At 40.1% G+C, this 9,351-nt stretch overlaps 1 long non-coding RNA gene across 1 annotated transcript; it reads right to left on the reverse strand.

The window, feature by feature from the left end:
* Positions 1 to 2,901: 2,901 nt before the first annotated feature.
* LOC140808658 (uncharacterized) lies at positions 2,902 to 4,174 on the reverse strand. The gene is made up of 3 exons (XR_012112989.1): positions 4,120 to 4,174; positions 3,684 to 3,737; positions 2,902 to 3,067 (listed from the first exon to the last, which is right to left on the reverse strand). It is a non-coding gene; the product is annotated as an uncharacterized lncRNA (long non-coding RNA).
* Positions 4,175 to 9,351: the final 5,177 nt, after the last annotated feature.

Here is a 9,351-nt window from a genome sequence, read left to right on the forward strand (position 1 = left end):
CGGTGGGATCGGAAGGACCAAACAGAGTTCGGATCGTCTGAAGAGGGTTCGGATCGTCCGATCATTGTTCGGATCGTCCGAAGACAGGTGTCTGGACACGTGGAAGACATGCAAGGTTCGGAAGGTCCGATAAGGGTTCGGAAGGTCCGAAGTGTACAGGGTTCGGATCGTCCGAAGTGGATCGGAGCGTCCGAAGTGGATCGGATCGTCCGATCGTTGTCTATAAATAGAGGCGCAAGGCTTCACTATTCCCTCGCCAATTCCGAGTGTTCCAGAGCGTTCTAGTCGTTTCTGATAGGTTTCTAGTCTTTTCCCGAGGTTTAGGCACTAGCGGGGAGCTACTGGTTTTGTAGCGGAGCTGTGCTCTAGTTGGGAGCTAGCGGCATCAGTGGGCTGACTACGGACGCAGACTTGATTCTAGGGCTGATTGCTAGGATCTACTGATTTGAGGTACGAAAGTACTATCCGAGATAGCAGGATTGAGTATGCTTTACTATGTGTTGCATGTTTATATGTTGCATTATTATCTGTCATATGATGCATGGTTTATTATGCGGCATTTGCATAATCATGTTGAGCCTGACTATTTTTGAGATAGCCTGTTGAGAGGGTGCTCAGCCCTCGTTTGTTGTGGATGGTTGGACCCCGTTGGCCGACGGTGGTCAGGTCACCGGTATATCCACAGGTTTATTTTGGTATGGGAGCCACCTCCTGGTGCGACGGCGCAGAGTGCTACATACCTTGACGTCATTTACCTGAGCAGTATTTCGATATACCCAGATCCTGGTATCCCGTACATTTTGCATTCATGCATGTCATAGTCTTGTATACTCATGCTTTCGGTGCTGAGCGTTTTATGCTCACGTCCTCGGTTTATCTCTGTTTTGGACACCCTATTCGATGGGGCAGGTCTCAGGTTGGACGGTCCAGGAGGGAGTGGACAGGGAGCTGGCAGAGGTTGACCTATAGTTGTTGGTATTTTATTCTTGGATTTTAGTTCGATCTGGTTGTTTAAGTATTTTGTACTTACAGATTCGATTGGGTTGTATTACTGTTTTTCCGCTGTTTACCTGATTTAGTTTTTAATGTTAATTTTGCATGCTTAAGTTCTGATTAGTAGGTGATTCTGGAACGGGTCACTACATGAACTGATCATCAACTGAACACGTCATCTGCTGAACTCAGTTAACTGATCGATACAACTGAAGCTCGTTCTCGTCAACTGATTTCTTACCAGCTGATCTCTCAGCAGTACACGTCATCAGTTGAAAGCGACAACAGACAAAATAGTACATATACCTGCAACTAGTAGTGGAACGCCGCATTACAAAATGAACAGTGTACGACTGTCAGAATATATCGATGTGGCAATCAACGGTTAGAATATTCAAACATTCTTTAATGTTACCGTTGAGAGGACAACCTATAAATAGTCGAAGGCAGCAACTGAAGACCATCCGACTTTCAGTTATCTCATCTACTTGCTGTTACGCTGCAGAAATATCTACTCACAATCAGAAATCAAAGCTCACGCTTATCAGTCATATCAATAGTATTCAAGACTACATTTTCGAGCTTATATAGTACTTTGTAATCTTTGATAGATTTTCTAAGTTGTGCTAAGATCAGTTACGATCTATAAAAGTGTTTTATACTAAGAGTTTTAGTTTTGGAAAAGTGATAAGTCCAAACTGAAGTGGGTCAGTATAGTGTCGTGTATTTGATCAAAGTCTTTTAGTGGATATCCTATCTTCGTGATAGAAGAGGTGACGTAGGAGTTATTCAAGTCTCCGAACATCCAGAAACATATTGTATCATTACTTCAGTTTTCATTTTCAGTTAGATACTCTATCTTTCATTCAGTTTATTTTCCGCAACTATTTTATTCAGTTTAACTGATTGTTATTGACCGACGGGATATCTAGTTTCAGTTTGTAACAGAACTGAACTCATATTGTCGAAGAATATTTAAATTCGAGCAGTGTTTATTCAACCCCCCTTCTAAACACTCTTTATTCGATTAACCGATCCTTTCAAGTGGTATCAGAGCAGTTATATCTCGTCTCAGAATATCTATACTCAAACTGTTCATTATGTCTTCATTCAACAAGATTCCTATGTTCTCTAGAGAAGACTTCGATGATTGGAAGACCAGGACGCAGGCTCACTTAGCTGCACAAGATGATCATATGTGGTACGTTATAACTGACGGACCCATGAAGATTTTGAAATCCAATACAGCTGTTGCCATTACTGATGGGGCACCTCATCGTATAGAAAAGCCCAGAGATGAGTGGACTACTGAGGACAAGAGGAAAACAAATCTAAACAATGTAGCAAAGGACATATTGTATAAAACACTGGACAAAGTAACGTTCAGTAAAATCAAGATCTACAAGACATCCAAAGAGATTTGGGAGAAGTTAATTCTGCTTTGCGAAGGCAACGAACAAACCAAAGAAAACAAACTTTCTGTTGCCATGCATAAGTTCGACAACATCAAAATGAAAGTTGGTGAAACGATGCATGATTATGATGAAAGAACCAGCTACATCATCAATGAACTAAATGCACTTGGAAAAGTGTACTCAAACAAAGAAGTTGCATTGAAGATAATCAGAGGTCTTCCCAAGGAGTGGGATGTGAAGACCATGGCCATGAGGGAATCCAAAGATCTGAACAAAGTTGAGCTTCATGATCTATTTGCTGATTTGAAAGCATACGAGTTTGAACTACAAACTTGTGGGGCCCTTAGCTCCTAACCGTTATTACAATGCAATCTGATTAGGGTTAATTACTCACAACGGAAAACGAGTTTAAAATTTCTTTACAGTGAGCCCGAATCATTTCATTTGAATACTAAAAATAATATTTAATCTCACGTCATAAACACGCCCACACGTAATCAAAACCAATCACATACAAACAACTCATATCCTCGGGACATGCCCCGGTATATAGATACATATACATATATACTGAGAACAAGACATAAACATAAAACCTCAGCCCAAGATGTGGCTCCCTCCAGAAGTACCCTCTCCGGTCTCCTGATATCCTGGAGTACCTGCCATTGTCCACACACAAAGACAACAACAACCCCCCTTGGGGGTGAGCAAAGCTCCGTATGGAACAACCAATCATATATACCACAGATATCTAAACAATGATATATGGTATGCAATCCATGTATGTCGTGGAGGTATCGGGTCAAATGCCCATCCACTGAGCACATGTCAGAATCAATCGAATCGCTATCAAATCAATGCTCGAGCTGGCACATCGGCCAATATGGGAATACACATATGATAGCGTCGGCCAAGCGCCATCAAATCCCACATCTCATATCCAATCATATGGGGCCACAAATGTCTATGTTTTACGGGTCATATAATACCAACATAGCAATTGTGTTCACAAACCCCGGAATCCAATCCAATCATATCAAGGTATCCAAGGATCATAGCTCAACGTGCATGTCATGTATCGATGTATGCATAAAATGATGTGTGTTAACAAAACGTTCATTTCATACATCGATATTCAAATCTCAATGTCATGTATGCTACATAAATCAACACATAGGGCATATAGACACATAATCTCATTTCAATCAATCCAATCAAACCGACATATATCATATAATACAGATACCTGTCGTATGTTATCCGGTCGCAACATACCTCAATTCTTCGTTCCAATTGATGTAGCTTGAAGATATCGGTATAATATTTTATCTACATCAATACATACTCATTCCAATCAATAACATAATCCAAAATCATTAATATGAGTTTCAAATATCATTTGAAACTTCAAAAATTCATATCAAATCATAATCATATCATAATTCAATTCCGACTTCGAATATGAGTTTCTTGTCGGTTATTCTACCGCATATATAACCGACAAATAATTTTTCAATCTCAATCAAATGATTAAAATTCTCTAATTATAATAAATTGAGAATAATTCAATATAACATCACTATAATCATCTCTTCTTCGTTAAAATCATACAATATTCAACAATCTTCAATTCCAGTATGATTTAACAATTTATCGGATTTATTCCAAAAATGATGAATTTAAAATATCACCAAAACTATGAAATTTATACCTCAAATCGAAGACCTCGTTTCAACGATCCTAGATCTGAAGTCAGTTCGTCGATTGGATAAACCGATAAATCGCACGATCGAAAAGAAAATTAAAATCTGATTCTCTCTTTCCTTTCCACATTTATGTGGAAACTTACTGTGAATGATTTCATTCACGTAAGTTTTCAAAACTTATCTCTTTTTTTTTTAATATTATATTATATTAATAAAAATATAATATAATATAATATATACTATTTAACATTTTAACTTCGTTATATCCCTTCGGACTAGTCAAACGATCAAATTTTCCAAACCTCAAAACATGAAACTTCTTTGTCTTTGAGTTTTCTACATCATATCCAAATTTCAAATCATTTGGGCTAATATTCGGACAATTATGTTAAAATCCATAACATAATTACCATTTTGTCCTTAAAATTAATTCATTATTTTTCAACTTATTTACGAAAATGTCATCAAAATAAATTGAATATTTTTCAACTTATTTAACAAAATGCCATCAAAGCTATTTTAGTCTCGGGGTCTCACATTTCTCCCCCTCTTAAAAGATTTCGTCCTCGAAATCTCAAACATCTCTATATACATAACATTTGCAAACATATATATGTCACCAGTTATAGTACATATCAAAACTAAAATCAGTAAAAGGACCAGTATACATTGAATACAATGGAACAGATGGACTACCATCAAATAAATGCGGATACGAATCTCGCATTTTGCTTTCCAATTCCCCCGTTGACTCCTCCATCCCATGTCGTGTCCATTGTACTCGAACCAACGAAATCGATTTATTTCGATCCATAATGCGAACAGGTTGTTCAACATAGGAAAGAGAAGGATCCAGTTCAACCTCATCAGGTGCAAGCACATGTGATGGATCGGGTTCATATTTCCTCAACATAGAAACATGAAACACATCGTGAATGGCAGATAGAGCTGGTGGCAATGCCAATCGATACGCAAGATCACCAACTCGATCAAGAATCTCGTATGGACCAACATATCGAGGAGATAACTTCCCTCGCATGCCGAATCGAACAGTGCCTCTAAAGGGAGATATTTTCAAAAACACTCTGTCACCTTTCTGGAATTCCAAGGGTCGTCTTCGTTTGTTCGCATAACTTTTTTGACGATCCTGAGCAGCTTTCATCCGCTGCCGAATCAAGTGAACCTTATCGTTCATTTCCTGTATCATTTCAGGTCCAGTCAATTTTCTCTCACCAATCTCATCCCAGAATAACGGTGATCTACATCGTCTCCCATATAGAGCTTCACACGGTGCCATACCGATACTCGTCTGAAAGTTATTGTTATAAGAAAATCAACCAATGGTAAGGCATCTTGCCATCCCATTCTGAAGTCCATCACAACAGCACGCAACATATTTTCCAACGTTTGAATCGCACGCTCAGTTTGGCCATCAGTTTGAGGGTGATAAGCAGTACTCATAGCCAAACGCGTACCCATCGCTTCCTGAAAACTATCCCAGAATTTAGAAGTAAACCTGTGATCACGATCAGATACAATTGAGATTGGCATACCATGCAGTCTCACAACATTCTCAATGTATAAACGGGTCATTCTCTTATAAGGATAAGTCCGCTCATACGGAATAAAATGCTCAGATTTCGAAAGCCGATCAATAATGACCCAAATAGCATCACAGCCCTTGGGCGAACGAGGTAAATGAGTCACAAAATCCATAGCAATATGTTCCCAATTCCATTTCGAGATTTCAAGACTATGGAGCAATCCTCCCGATTTCATTCTCTCGGCTTTCACTTGCTGGCAGACAAGACATTTAGAAATAAACTCAACAATGTTCTTCTTCATACGTTTCCACCAGAATTGAGGTCTCAATGTCAAATACATCTTTCGGCCTCCACGATGAATACTGTATTTGCTAAAATATGCTTCTCGAAGAAGGGCAGATTTCAAATCAGAATCATCAGGAACTACCAGCCGACCATTAAGTCGTAAAGAACCATCAGAAGATATCTGAAATCCAGACTGATGTTCTGCAGATACAAGTTCTTTCGACTTTTGGATCTGAGCATCGCTTCGTTGGGCCTTTCGTATTTTCGATATCAAGTTCTGCTCAATTTTAAATGCTGAGACAGTGACAGAATTCCAATTCGAGTGAAAAGTCCAGCCAGAAGTATATATATCTTCGTGTACTTTGGCGACATTGACAGAAGCTAACACAGAATCATGAACTTTACGGCTCAAGGCATCCGCAGTAACATTCACCGATCCAGGGTGATATTGAATCTCACAATCAAAATCTTTCAGGAGCTCCATCCAACTACGTTGCCTCATATTCAAATCAGATTGAGAAAAGAGATATTTCAGACTCTTATGGTCTGAATAGATAACAAACTTTTCTCCGTACAAGTAATGGCGCCAAATCTTCAAAGCAAACACAATGGTGGACAATTCGAGATCATGAACAGGATAACGTGTTTCATGAGATTTCAATTGACGAGACGCATAAGCAACCACCTTGCCATGTTGCATCAGAACACAGCCCAAACCTTTACCAGACGCATCTGTACACACCACAAATCCTCCGGTACCTGAAGGAATAGTAAGCACAGGTTCTGTGGTCAATCTTATCTTCAATTCAAGAAAACTAGCTTCACATTCATCTGACCAAATGAATCGCTGATTCTTCTGTGTCAGTTGGGTGATAGGTTTAGCTATCTTCGAAAATCCTTCAATAAAACGACGATAATATCCCGCTAAACCCATGAAGCTACGGATCTCAGGAACATTTGTGGGTCTCGGCCAATTCAATACAGCTTCGACCTTCGCAGAATCAACAGATATGCCATGTCTCGAAATGACGTGGCCTAAAAATACCACTTTGTCCATCCAGAATTCACATTTGGACAATTTAGCATATAAATGACTAGTACAAAGAGTTTGAAGTACTAGTCTCAGATGTTCAGCATGCTCCTTCTTCGATCTCGAATAGACAAGAATATCATCGATAAATACAATAACGAATCGGTCTAGATAATCCCGAAAAACCCGATTCATTAAATCCATAAAAATAGCAGGAGCATTTGTAAGACCAAAAGGCATAACCAAGAATTCATAGTGGCCATACCTCGTACGAAAAGCAGTCTTGGGCACATCTTCGTCTCGAACACGTACTTGATGATACCCAGAACGAAGATCAATCCTCGAGTAAACAGAAATACCCTGAAGCTGATCAAACAAATCATCAATACGGGGAAGTGGGTACTTATTTTTCACAGTAGCCCGATTCAGCTGCCTATAATCGATACACATTCGCATCGTACCATCTTCCTTTCGAACAAATGAAACTGGAGCTCCCCAAGGTGATACACTCGGTCGAATATATCCCTTATCGAGAAGGTCCTGCAATTGTTCTTTCAATTCTTTCAATTCCAGAGGTGCCATGCGATAAGGAGCTTTAGAAATAGGAGCAGTCCCCGGCACAAGATCAATACTAAACTCAACTTCTCGATGAGGAGGAAAATCAGGAATCTCATCGGGAAATACATCCGGGAATTCTTTCGCAACTGGAATTTCAGATAACGAAGACTCCTTCTTTGACACATCAATAGCGTAGATAAGATAATCCTCATCTCCGCTAGTCAACAATCGGGACATTTCCAAGGAAGATACCAATGGAATTTTGGCTTGGGAACCCTTGCCATAAAAATTCCACTTGGGTCCATCAGTCGGTCGAAATCGAACCACTCCATGACAACAATCAACAGTAGCTCGATTTGTCGTCAAGATATCCATGCCAACAATACAATCAAAGTCGTGCATTGGGAGGACAATCAAATTCAGGAATACCACATTATCCTCATATATCAATACACAATTATGCACAATTTTCTCAGACAAAATAATCTTCCCTGCTGGCGTGGCTATCGACAAAGTATCATACAACGGGGTACACTCAATATCGTGAGATGCAACAAATGCATGAGATATTAATGAATGAGATGCTCCTGTATCAAATAATACACGTGCAGGATAATCGCAAAGCGTGCAAATACCTGTAATCACACCTCCAGAAGCTTCTCTCGCCTGATCCTCAGTCATGGCATACACTCTCACTTGAGGAGGAACTTGGGCACTCTAACCAACCGGTCCTCGATATCGTGGGACACTCGACTGCTGAAAAGATGGAACAGGAACAACAAGTCTCGTCATACCAGGGCCACCTCTAAATCCTGGCTGGGGTTGAGCAGAAGTCGTACCCCTGTTCGGACATACTCGAGAGAAATGGCCTTCCTGCCCACACTGATAACAAGTACCAAACATACCTCGACACTGCTCGATAGTATATTTGCCCCCACAATGGCTACAGTAGGGAGCAATCACAGGACTCCCTTTCTGTGATCCACTCGAACTCGAAGAAGCAGAGCCAGTCTTCTTGAACTTTTTACCCCTCGGTCGCAAAGTAGGCTGCTGAGCTGACACCGGAGGTGGAGGAGTATACTGTGGACCTCCTCTCCTAAGTCCAGCCTCGGCTCGTTCCACTGCCTCTGCGTAGCTGGTAGGCAATCCAGAAACAACATAAGTATATAAAGCAGGATGTAATCCATTTACAAACCTGTTATATTTTGCCCTCGCATTCCCAGCTACGTGAGGTGCATACTTCAGCAAAGTAGAAAAATTAGAAGCATACTCTGCAACAGACATCGTTCCCTGCTGCAGATTATTGAATTCATTCTCCTGAGCAGTATAATAGGAAGGAGGGGAATACTACTCCAAAAACTGGGCCTTGAAGACATCACAAGTGACTTCAATCCCAGCTTCTTTCAGTCCAATCTCAGCGGCTTCCCACCAAGATTTAGCTCGATCTTTCAACTGGTACAAAGCAAGTTTCAGTTTCCGAGCCTTGGAATATTCCACAATATTAAACAAATGCTCGATATCCTTCAACCAAGCTTCAGCTCTTTCCGCACTCGCAGTGCCAAAGAACCTCGGTGGTTTCAGATCCTGGAATCGAGCCATCACAACATCCATGAACAATCCTTCAAATTGCCCAACAATCCTCTCAGTACTGCTACTCGCAGTTTCATTTGTGTGATCCATCTACAAATCAAAAGATGAATATCACAATTTCATATCAATTTCATAATCTCATCATCTCATATCATCAATCTCATCAAATACTTACTCAAATCAAATCACATAAGAGCAACTAATATGAATATATCAAACACATACGCACA

Source organism: Primulina eburnea, chromosome 13 (assembly GCF_022965805.1).
Source record: "Primulina eburnea isolate SZY01 chromosome 13, ASM2296580v1, whole genome shotgun sequence".
Taxonomy (NCBI): domain Eukaryota; kingdom Viridiplantae; phylum Streptophyta; class Magnoliopsida; order Lamiales; family Gesneriaceae; genus Primulina; species Primulina eburnea.